Raw genomic sequence first — 12,724 nt, 5'->3', positions numbered from 1 at the left:
TCCACACCGCTGCCACACACCATCCAGCTGTTCGTAGCCACGCTGATGTCCTCATTTTTAAATTCCTTGACGGGGCGCGCATTTCACATTTCAGACCGGAGGGGACTTTTAAGAAACGGAGACGGCAGATAAATGAAGAGACGCCACTGTGTGTGACGCTGCGCCAGAGGGTCCCCATGCCGAGTGACACAAATATGGGCCGATTGGTAATCTGTCCCTGCTCCTCGCTTAATGCGTCTGTTTAGGTGAGCTGGTGAGCCCAAAGTCGGGCAACCCCATCTCACACCCTCCTGCCAACCGAGTCCTGAAACAGAAGTTTGATGGAATGGCCATGACGGACGTGTTTGATGAGAAGTGCTCCTGGTCCTCTGCTGAAGTCACAAATGGGCCACCCAGTCAGCGCATTCCCAAAATGCAGAAAACTCTCCACCTGAGCCCAGCGAAGTTCTGCTGTTGGCATGTTGTCCAAGGTACGGCCACTGGCTTTCATTTGGGTCACTCGTACCCTGGCAGTACCAGTCGGCTGGCTGTGATGAGCTGATTGTCCCCCTTTTATCCTGCCCCCCCATCCTTCAGCTTTCCATTTTGAACTCCTTGCTATGCCAGTCTTCCATCCCCTCCACTTTGTCTTAGTGTGCCAACTCCTGACTCTTCTAAGGCAGCCATGCCTCCCCTTCGCTCTTAACTGATGGGCAGAGATGACAAAAGAGCAGCACACAGAAGAGTCCGTGGCACGAAACTCAAATACAAATCCCACCGTGCCATCTGCTGCTCCATCTGGCATGTCTTTGGTGAGCCTCTCGCCAGTCTGCTGGCCTCTTCATTTTAAGAGTCTCAGTACTGTTGGCACCAGTGGCAGATGCATGGCATTCCTCCACCCATGAGTGCTGATCCCATAGTGGACTAAAAATGAAAATGTCCACAGTGATGGCAAAACAAAAATGGCCAAGAATTGGCACAAAGATGCCAGCTCTGCCCAAAGCCACCCACGTTTCTGTTAGTTGCCTGAGTAATCTGAGATAATGAAGCCTATGATATGGTGGGCTTCACTGGGGGGCCAACATCAAAACATCCATGCAGGTTGTCTGGGCTCACGTGTGGCACAACTTATCTGCCACCCACCCAGTTGGGTGCCCACCCTTCCAGAAAGTCCTCTTGTGAATGACTGGGACTGAGCCTTCGAGCCGATGGCCCACCTCTCCCCTTCCTCTCATCTGTTAAGCCACCACGCTGCCACCGGGTTACGTAACACGCCAGTTGGTGACACTTCTCCAGTCAGTGAGTTGACCCTGTGAAGTTTCCACTCGCCTTTCCTTCTTGTGTCTGCCTGCGCTCTGCCATGTTGACGTGACACAAAGCGAGCCCCAATGTGTGAGATGTGACAACGCCAAGGACAAAGTGGCAAAGTGACAGTGCCACTCCCCTATAAAAATGAGGGGTGGGTCAAATCAGACCAACACATCTGCCATCCTGTCGTTGTTTTTTTTTCCTACCCCCCCCACCTGATGATCGATGCGGACCCCCAGGACAATAAACCCACAAGTATGTGCAGTGCGACAACTGATGACCGTCTGCTCTGAGGGCAGAATTCTACCCTCTTAAAGCCACCAGGGAGCAACTTCAGGCCACGGACCCCCAGTCCCCTTACTAGCCATAGAAACCCAAAGTGGTACCAGCTGATGGACACGGGGGTCTCCACCCTCAGTCTACGCGTCCTCACCTGTGCCTTGAAAGACACAATCCAGTGGCAGTGTGGAGCCGAGCCACAGACCGATGGTCACCTCCTTGTATTTCAGTTTGGACCCCCGCGAGTGCCCCTGTTCAACAGAACATCCTGCCCATGGTATTGGGGGTCCTTCACATGTCTCGATTCAAAACAAGACAAGTCCGTTGAGTTCCACTGAAGGCCCCATCACCACCATCACCACAACGACCACCATGAAATCCTCCAGACCCCTCATGTTTGGGATCTTCAACAGGGAAACTGTGGTGGGCATCAGCAGGGGGCTGTTAGAGATGACCCCTCAAAGTTCAACTTGGCGCTGACGCTGCTTTAGCTGTGTGCGGCCCCGTGTTCTTCAAGCAGACCACCTTGAAACGCGTCAAAAAGTCGACATCGGCGGGCAAGACGGCTGCAATGGTGACCAACGTGGCCTAACGTGTCTTGTCTGGTTTATCCACTAGAGGGCAGCAAGTCCTGCTCCATTACCTGAGGCTTCAGGCTTTCCCTCTCCTCGCTGCCCAGCGCCCCCCAGTGGCCGGCGCTCGCCTCGGAAGAAACCAAGCGAGTGGGAAGCGCTGATCCTGCCGAGTCTGCAGTGGTAAGAGAGGACCTGGAGAACAAGGACTGGCATGGGAAATGCCCGAGAAGAACAGCGTGGGTAACAAACCCTGTGACTTGGTGGCTTTGAAGGAAACGTGAAGTGGCTCACGGTAAGAAGAGAAGTGGGACAGCGGAGCCGAGCTGCGAGGCACTTGTGAACATGGGGACACAGCTGGGACCCCTGTAGGGTGGTCTACAGTTGCCCGGGGGGACAAGAGGATGGTGGGGACCTCAAGGTAAAAAGTATTCACCCCCTCCCCAGTGTCCTCTGTCTTTGCGTATTCAGACAAAATGTGACGTCTGTCCAGTTTTTAAACCCACCTCAGCCTGAGCAGCTGGAGCCGCTCCCAGTAGGCATCGGACACAAGGCAGGAACAACACCTGGACAGGAGGCCAGTGCAGGACAGACAGACGGTTTAATAGCAGCAGCCCCCCTGACCTGCCCATCTAACCCCCCGGACCCCCTTCTGAGGGGTGGCAATGGGTGCTTCATCCGTTTAAGTCAGATGGTCCTCCAATGCCTCTATCTGTCTTGTGAAAAAGTAATTGCCCCCTTCGCTTCTCACGCAAACAGCTGACTTAAGGTCATTGACTGAACACAACCAGCCCTGTAAACTTTAATAACCTGATGACTTTTATAATGGGGGCCGCCTCACCCACCACCAATGTGCAGCACCCACCTGGATGACATCACAGCAGCCATTTCTGTGCCAGTGCACTCACCACAGCCTCACATTAGCTTTTAAGAGGAGACAAGGTGACCAGAATTACCAGGCTGCGGCGGGCACTTCAGCCAGGATAGTGGCATACAGTCTGGACCAGTCATTTGTGATGGCACAGCACTGCGTCCCCATCACTGCACTGGGGCATTGGGACCCACCCACAGACCACAGGGTGAGCACCCCCTGCTGGCCTCACCAGGTCCTCTCCCAGTAGTTTGGTCTCCCAGGCCCAAGTGGGCATAGCTTCAGGTGATTGAGCAGCGCAGAAGTGCAGGTGGCATGGCTGGACACCATAATGACCCCTCAACAAAAGTCGAGGAGATTAGGAAGGGGGCAAAGACTTTTGCAGGGCCCCCTTCAGTCGGGACTTGAGTGTTTGTAAATGACGAGGGAAAAGTCGTTTACAGTAAAAGTAAACCGTTGGCACCCTGCCAGCCCTGAAAGCCACCATCCACCTGGGCAGCCACCTCAGGACTCTGGTGCGGACCTCCTGTGCTGTGGTGGGCTTCCCAATATGAAGAGAACGACGCACATTCACTGCTCAGACTTCTGCCCTCCTTCAGAGCCCAGAGTGCCTGGTCTGTTAAGAAGGCAGTGGGCACAGTGGGTCTCTGGGTGCCCACCTCATCCAGCAGTAACATCTCTCCACTCCAGCTCAGCCCACTATGGCTGCTGTGACCTTCTCCACCCTAAATGTGAGTGTGGATTGTCAGATTTCAGCGGAGTCACTTGGCGGTGGGCACAGATCTTTAGCGGGGGCTCATTTCTCCTAAAGTCTTCACCCCTCGGCCGCTCTCTTCTTCTGTCCTTTGTTTAAACGCTAGTGTCTGCTACGGCTTTATAGCGCCTTGCTGTCTCATGGCTATGCTAGTCACATGACTCCTCTGCCTAGCGCCATGACGCGTGTGTGGCACAAGCAGAGCGAGTGACTTGAGGGACACAGCCTGACATCAGTGACAGAATTCAGACACTAGGGGGCGACGTGATGTGGCCCGCAGTCCTCTCCTAACTTGGCGCAGCACCAGAGAGTGGCAGACTGGCACACTGGAGGTGCCGGCCTGTCCAGCAGTTCAGGGTGCTGGAGAGTCGATGAGCTCAGGTGGGTAAGAAACTTCCTGGAGTCTCCGCGAGTCAATATGGCCCCTATAAGCCCAATGTATAGCGCCTTTCACGTATCATTCCATCCATTACAGAGCGCCTGTCTAGCACAATCCTGGCACCGGCGAGTGGTGGAGCATTACATGCTGCTGAGAAGGTCACAGGACTGTGGGGACACTACAGGCCTGTTATATAGTGCCTTTCACACCTGTCTGAGCATATACAGTTGATACAACAGTCCTAGCACTAGAGGGCGACACCAGTGGGCGATGTGGTTGGGCAGTGCCACTCACGCATAGTGGCCCCTGTACCCAGGATCATAAGGACGTTACAAACGCATTATAGTGCCTTTCACGTCTCTCTCTCCATCATTACAGTATATAAGACTCTTCACTTCTGCCGCTCTATCTATTATATAGCGCCTTTCATATCTGTCTGTCGACAGCTAATCTTGGCACTGGTGAGCAGTCATGTGTTCCGTGTCAGTTAGCTCACACTGCCAAGAGGTTCACTGGACAGTGATAATGATGAGACGGGCACTAGGGGGCGATGCAGTCACCTCATTCCAAGGTCATCAGTTACGATGGCACCAGACAGTGACACGGTGACTCAGCACATACAAGTAAGAAATCCATCATTGAGGACTCCAGACCCCTTATATCGCGCCTTTCACACCTGTCCCTCACCCTCACCTTTAAGGATGACCTGCCACCAGTCACGGCAGTGGGGGACAGTGAGGTGCTACATGTCAATCGGCTCATGCAGGCAGGACAGTCACTGGGCTCTGAGCGTGTGACAATATGAGCGCTGCATGCCTATCATATAGTGCCTTTCATGTCTGCCTATCTGCCACCCATCATGGTGCCAGAGACTGGCACAAGCTGGTGAGAAGCTGACTGGACTCTGCGCATGAAGCAATAAGAAGCAGCTGAGTTTCTAATTCCTGCATTTTCCAAATTCACTTTAGCTGGAGCCCACCCTGCAGTCATCGGGTGCCAGGCAGGAACAGCACTTGGACAGGGTGGCAGTCCAGCACAGGGTGAACTCACACACATAAGGACACCATACGGACTGCGGCAGAACACCCACACAGGCGTGGGGAGAACATGCAAATGCCACACGTGAAGGACCCGAGTGTCACATTGAGGAACGACCGCTCTGTCACCACTCAGGTCTTGAATTGTGACAGCAGAGGGCGATGTGCTCAGCGCGCCGGACGTTCAAGTTCAGCCAGTCCTCCTCACTGCACACACTGGTAGTAAGCAGCTCACTGGTCTCTGTATATGTGACCATGTGACTGGTTATATAGCGCCTTTCACTTATTCGTGGGGTCAGAAAGTGGTGATGTGTGATTAGCACACGCTGGTAAGAAGTTCGCTGGACTTTGCACGAGTGACAAGAAGGAGCCCAGGCACTAGAGGGCCAGATTGTTGGTGACAGATGCAGAATAGAAGAAATTTGACAAACTTCTCTTGTATGGCACCAGACTCCCATGTGCGGGTAAGCTGTGCCAGGATCTCAGCTGTGGCAGCGCTACACAATCAATAGAAGGAGACATTAAAGGCGCTATATAACAGGTTGATCGTGCCCATGCAGTCCTGTGTGCTAATCACACGTCACCACTCTCTGGTGCCACGATGAGCCACGCTGCCCTCTAGTGTCCTGTGTGGAGTTTGCATGTTCTTCCTGCGCCTCCCAGAGTCCAAAGCCATGCAGGCCAAGTGGACTGGCATTGTTAATCTGGCCCCTGTGTGTGTTTGTGTGTGTGTGTGCCATCCTGCCTGGTGTTGTTCCTGCCCTGTGCCCGATGACTGCTGAGTAGGCTCCTGCTTCCCCACTCCCTGCTCAGGATAAAGCAGATTTAGAAAATGAACGAACTGTTGATGCTGATGCGCCTGACCACACCGCCCTCTGCGTCCCCGACCGTTAGTGTCGTATGGGGTCCCTGTTGTCCCGGGTACACCGAACTTTGGCACATCAGCACTCGCCGGTGCCATGAATAGTGCTAGACAGAGAAGAAAGGCGCTATATACGAGATGGAAAGGTGGGCAGATGTGAAAGGCGCTACAAAAGAGGGTTATAGGGAGCTGATGGACTCTCCGGCGCCTTCTGTACCTGAACTGCTGGACAGTCCAGTTAATGTCTTACCTGCGTGTGCCAGTGGCACGTCTCAACTCTCTGGGGCCATGTTTAGTGGTAGGCAGGTAGATGTGAAAGGCGCTATATACCAGGTGTTCAGAGGCCAGTGAACTTCTTACCTGCGTGTGTTTATCGAAATGCAGCAACACCTCAGCACTCGCCGGTGCCGCCTTTAGTGTTAGACAGATGTGAAAGGCGCTATATACGAGACGGAACGGTGGACAGATGTGAAAGACACCATATAATAAGCCTGTAGTGTCCCTGTAGTCCTGTGTACAGAGGCCAGTGAGCTTCTCAGCAGCGTGCAACAAACACAACACCACTCGCTGGACGGACGAGTATGAAAGGCGCTATAAAATGGGGTCATTGAGCCCATTAAGTTTCTTGCCGCCACGATTAGTGAAACGTTCAGCTCCTGAGCTGCTTGTGAACTTCCTACCTGTAAAATGTCACCACTCTCCAGGTCCACATATAGTGCCTTTGACACCCGAATACGGTGACGTTGTAACTTCGTGTGCTAATCAGGGAAGAGAACCAGGGCCGTCTTAACGCCGACGCTAATCGCTGTACGTTGTGACTTGCTGAGTGGTGGTTGTGTAGGTCGGGGCTCCAGTGCACTGCTTTGGCCCGGCTATAATGCTGTTAAAACGGCCCTGAGGAGGACTACCCGACCTGACATCATCTTCACCTGAATTACCCACCTGACCCTGAAATCACCAGCGAGGCGCTGCTCGAGTGGCCGTCGATTTCTCTCGGAAGACTCGCACCTCGCGGGCAGCTGCGGTCAGAAACTCGGGCTGCGCCTTTAGGCTGTCTATTACGGTAGCCGAGGCTGTGCGCGTGCGCCGTTTGGTTGGTGAGCAGAGTGCGCAGCCGCGTCGGCAGGGCGGTCACGAAGAACGGAATGGAGGAGGAGGAGGAGGAGTCTCGCTGTGGGTGGAGAGCAGGAAAGGGGCGTCTGACGAAGGGGCGCCAGCAGCATAGATATACATAGAGAGACGCCGCAGTCGATACGATACGCCAGCGCGTCCGCCATATTGCGAGTGGCAAAAGTGCAATTTAAACTAAGACAGGTAGACGTGGAGACCGGGCTGATGAAACAGTTTAAAACAGTATCGTTTAGAAAGAACAGATTTTGGCAAATCGTTTACATGCAATTATTTATATCCATTTATACACTAATAATGGCAATTATGAAATAATAATTATTATTAAATAAGTCCTCCTATATCTATACTAATAAAAGGCAAAGCCCTGACCGACTGACTGACTGACTGACTGACTGACGGACAGACTCACTGACCGACTGACTCATCACTGATTCTCCAACTTCCCGTGTAGGTAGAAGGCTGAAATTTAGCAGCTCATTCCTTACAGCTCACTTACAAAAGTTAAGCAGGTTTCATTTTGAAATTCTACGTGTAAAGGTCATAACTGAAAGCTATTTTTCTCCATTTACTGTAATTATTAAACAATAAGAAGCGAGCGAGTGACATATACTACCATATTCATGAGTTCTGCTACCTCGGAAAGAAAGCACGATGTAAACCTAAACTTTAAATGAAGTTCATAGACAGGCTGACGCTGGCGTTTCTCATGCCCACAGGTAATGCGGGATACAAGTTTAATGAGAGGACGCAGGATATAAACGAGAGTTTTGATCGCTTTGTAACTAAGTTAAAATTGCAGGTGAAGGGGTGTGCTTATGCAAATTCAGACAGACTGTGATTGACAGTTAAGGCGGGTGGGGGAGTCACGTCATCATCTCCCCTCCCATTTACCTCATTTCACTCTGAGCTCTGCAGCTAACGCCGTGTGACAGAAGTGACTTTGTGACGCTGCCACCAAATACTCACAGACAAATCCACAAGTTCATACACACGCTGTCTCTAGAGTTTCTCCACACTGAATCCTCCAGGCACTACTTACAAAAGGTCACATTGACAATCGTGTTACGTTATTTTTTAAATCTTTCCTTTTCTTAGCACAAGCACAGCCGAGAAGCTTCGATGCATGTGCTCCATAACGCGTTAAAAAATAATGCATTTAATCACACTTTCAATTCCAAGCAAAGGGGAACTTCTGTCAATGCATGATGTCCTGGTACACCGATTACATTGATCAGCGCATCCCGATTCATTTTACCCTCGCACCCCCTTGGTTTGAGAAGAAGTCTGAAAAAATATGAGGTTAACACAGAAAAACAGATCATAAATTGAAGCTTTATGAATAATCAATTCGCCATCAATAATTGTTTTGGTAAAGCCATACTCCGTGTAATCCTCCTTCCATTTTATAATTTTTCCGCCACTAGCCACGATTAAATGAACGGTAAAAAAGTAAGAGCAAAGTGAGGGTCACTTATTTAGGCAGGCAGGCGACAGCTCAATAGCTCGAATTTGGATATCAGTAGGTTCTGTTTAGTCGCCAGAAATATCTTTGGTAGGAATTGAAGTTGAATTTAGTCTTTAAATTTCTATGGTAAAGAAAAAGTTATGCAACGATCACTAAATTTAACTGTATAAAGTCAAAACTTGAATATATAAAGATGGCGTTGGAATATTTCGGAATATATAAAGTAAGCGCTGGAATATCCATCCATTTCCCAACACGTTGAATCCGACCACAGGGTCACGGGGGTCTGCTGGAGCCAATCCCAGCCAACACTGGGCACAAGGCAGGAACCAATCCAGGGCAGGGCGCATGCGTCAATTTCAAATCATTAACCAAACAGTGTTTTTAATTTATTTTTCTGAATACGTTTTTGTTCACTTAGTTCAGTTCAGAGTCGTTTCAATCAATAGATTTTGACTTTCACTTTATATATTCCAGGTATTTTGCTATATATATAGATTTACAGATATGATAGCAACACTCACAACACAATTACTTTGACCATCGTGTTACACTATTTTTAAAATCTTTCCTTTTCTTTTTTATAACTTCTTTTAACACACGACTTCTCTACTGCTAGTAAGTCACATTTCTCAGACTGCCTTCTTCCATCTCTGACACATTTCTAGACGTCGTCCTGTTCTTACCCAGCACTGTACTGAAGTATCGCTCAATGCCCGAGTCACCTGACCTATAGATTACTGTAATGCTATTCTAGCTGACGTCCCACACAAACGTATCCATCGCTTACAACTTCTTCAAATTCTTCTGCCAGGATGATAACCTGCTGCTCTAACCCTAACCCTAACTATCTACTGAATACGACACACAATCCCGCTGTTGACATTTCAAGCTCTCCACACCTCGCTGATCTCCTCCAGACTGGCACTCCTCTCCTCACTCAGATCCTCACCTGCAGCTCGACTTTCTGTGCCACACGTCAGACTCGAGGGTCTCTCCTGGTGCTCCTCGACTCCTGAATTCTCTTCTCTCTCATACACGTCAGCTCGATTCAATAACACAGTTTAAAACTTCTCTTTTCAAGCTGGCATACCAATTGTGAAGTTGGCACTGTTACTGCCAGTTATCTTTGTTATTTATTGTTCTCTTGTTTTTATTTTACTACATTTTATTGTAAGGCGACCTTGAGTGCTCAGATTCTAAAACGTGATTTTCTGATGGCCACACTAAACCACCACAAGTGTTCAGCCTTACCTATGAAGTGTAATCCCTGTGATCAGGTTTGGAGCGCACAGCGGTTTGTAATCCCACAATCCCACAATCCCAAGCAGCACATCTCAGTATCCAGGACTTGACGCCACAGCAGTGCCACTCGCAATATGGCGGCGACGTTGCCGGTCAAGCGCCGTCTAGTAATTCTGTGTCTGTGGTCGCGGCCGGAGCAGAAATTCAATTCAGACAGACTTGTGGTGATTGCAGCGGCACAAAGAATTGAAAGAAATAAATAAAATAAAATGTCCGAGTGAACGTAAGCCGCCGGGATCGTAACGATGGACTCAACGAGGATTTATGAGCGACAGTTGAAATATTTAAATGTGGTCGCCTGTGAGATTCCTAATCCAAAGAGGACTGGTTCATTGATGTCAGGTGGAATGTCCAGAGGGGACTGGGCTGGTGGTCTCGTGTCTTCGGACCCCCTGCAGATTTTATTTTTTTCTCCAGCCGTCTGGAGATTTTTTTTTGTTTTGTTTTTTCTGTCCCCCCTCCGGCAATCGGACCACCTTACTCTTATTCTATGTTAATTAGTGTTGACTTATTGTGGTTTTTATTTTTCTGTTCTTTATTATGTAAAGCACTTTGATTTACTGTTTGTATGAAAATGTGCGACAGAAATAATTAAACGTTGTTGGTCATCACTTGTCGGCCTCTGATTAACATCATGGAGGGCTAACAGGGGGGCAGAAATCACCTTGTAACTGGCATCAGTGCCCTTGAAGCCCACGTGCTTAGGTTGGAAAATGTAACCCTTCTGGGCGTGGCTCTTGGGGGGGACCACCGGTAGAGAATCAAATATCCAAAATAAGACCACCTGCAGGACCAGACACTTCAAAATAGCAACCCCCCTGCCTGCATTACTGCCCCCATTAAGTGTGCCATGATGTGGTGACCCCTGGCAGCAGATGATGCCCAACTTCAGCCCCTTCTGGTCGCCTATTCATTTCTGTTTTATCATAAGGGGGTCCGTCCCTGCACAGCCCTTAAAGTGATTTGTTCTTTGGGTCGGGGGGACACCCCAAAATGTCACACGTGGGGTTTTGTTGGAGCGGCGAGTCAAGGAGGACGTCCAGCAGGAGTCCTCGGGAAGACAAAGAAGAGAAAGGAGCCCCCGAAGATTGGCCAGACGGGGGGCTCGCTGGTTCTACTTGTGAACTTTCTTGTGGCCGAGGCACTGCGAGGGTCTTCTTGGACTTGTGACCACCGTCGTATTTCGTTCACACAGTGATGAAGCCACGAATGGCAAAGGCAGGGAGCTTGAAAACCACTGGGTGGGTCTCGGGTGACGGCTGGGCATGGTGGTCTGTCTTGGCACTGCGTCGATCACAGAAGGGCCACCTCAGAGATCCCCCAAAGCCCCCCGTGGCTTCACTCCTGCTTTCAAGGTTCCTCTTCTCGGACTTTTCAGACCCTTTTATGAGTTACGCCCCCCGCCTTCAGCCCCCTCACTTTGTGTCCAGGGACAGACCACTGATGGTCTCTGCTGGAGGGGACGATGCCATCAATACATTTGGCCACCTTATTAAAACTCCAGCTTTAAGTTTGTCAAATGAACTGCAAAGGACGGAGCAGAAGAGCAACATGGGAACAAAGCGGCGGGCCAGCGTGAACTTAGGGGGTCTTATCGCATTCTTTTATGGTCACCGCAGTGTTTTGTGTTGTGACGACGGCCATCAAACAGCGAAGACCCCCAGCGTAGAACAACCCACCTGCTCACACAGGAGCTTTGGGGACGACGGCCGAATCCTAGTAACGTGAAATCGGCGCTAAAGGAGGGCCGGAGACCCCAAATATCCTCGAGTCCTCCTCCTCGTCTGTAACACAAAATAAAAGCAGCAACAGCAAACGCCAAAGGGGTCCTGTGTCTAGAGACCCCCATTGACTTTAACAAAGGAGTCAAAATGGAGGTGAAGCCCCCTTTAGTGTCGTCTGCACCCCTTTGTCTGCGCTGCCACCCTGCGGCTAACTTAAAAAGGCGGACCACCAGAGCAGTGACAAGGACACGCGGCCTGGCAGACTTGAGGGGGTAAACACCTGCACCCTTAGCTGGGGGGCTCCAGGCTGCTTGTCAATCGATGTCCTTGCAGAAGCCCCCCTAGACTTCATTCCATAGCTCTCCTGACCGACCAGACCACCCTGGTTTCATGACAAGCCCCTCTTTGTCACTGTCAGTTAGGGGGTCCAGTTCTTGGTGACCACTGCTCTTCAGGGAGGGTGGCCCGTGTCACGTGACCACACGGGGGGGCAGCAGCTGTTTACTGACTGGCCTGATGTTCTGTAATTTGGGGTCAGAAAGCCCCCGCATGTTGTAAGGTGTTGGCAGAGGGACGCCAATGTGCAGGCCCACCTTCAGCTCGCCCCTCAGGCATGGCATGGCATGGCGGTCTGGACAGAGACACAGGGACAGCCAAGTAATACAAAGCATTTATTAAAATCGAGTCCCGGGCGGACCCCCGGCCCACCCCACCGCCAACTCGTGTCTTTCAATTCACATTTAACGCGGATCTCCGTCCTCCTTGTTTTCTCTTTCCAGTTCCGATTGTGGAATGTAAAGTTAGGATAAAGGAATGCTTAAGAAGATGTGCAACACAACAGCCCACCAACTCAAAATTAAAAAAAAAAAAAAAAGTTTAAAACATACAAGTCTGCCAAGGCACCATACAGATTAAAAACAGGAGGGCAGGTGGGCACACCTCATATGGCATCCTGACTGCAAAGGGGCAACGGCCGACAAACAAACCAGCCAAACTCACGGCCAGCAGGGGGCGGCCGAATCCAAATGCGCGCCTGCGCTCAGCGGCTCGAAGAGGAC

This window comes from Polypterus senegalus, chromosome 10 (genome assembly GCF_016835505.1).
Source record: "Polypterus senegalus isolate Bchr_013 chromosome 10, ASM1683550v1, whole genome shotgun sequence".
Classification (NCBI taxonomy): domain Eukaryota; kingdom Metazoa; phylum Chordata; class Cladistia; order Polypteriformes; family Polypteridae; genus Polypterus; species Polypterus senegalus.
Note: the sequence above shows the minus strand (reverse complement) of the source record.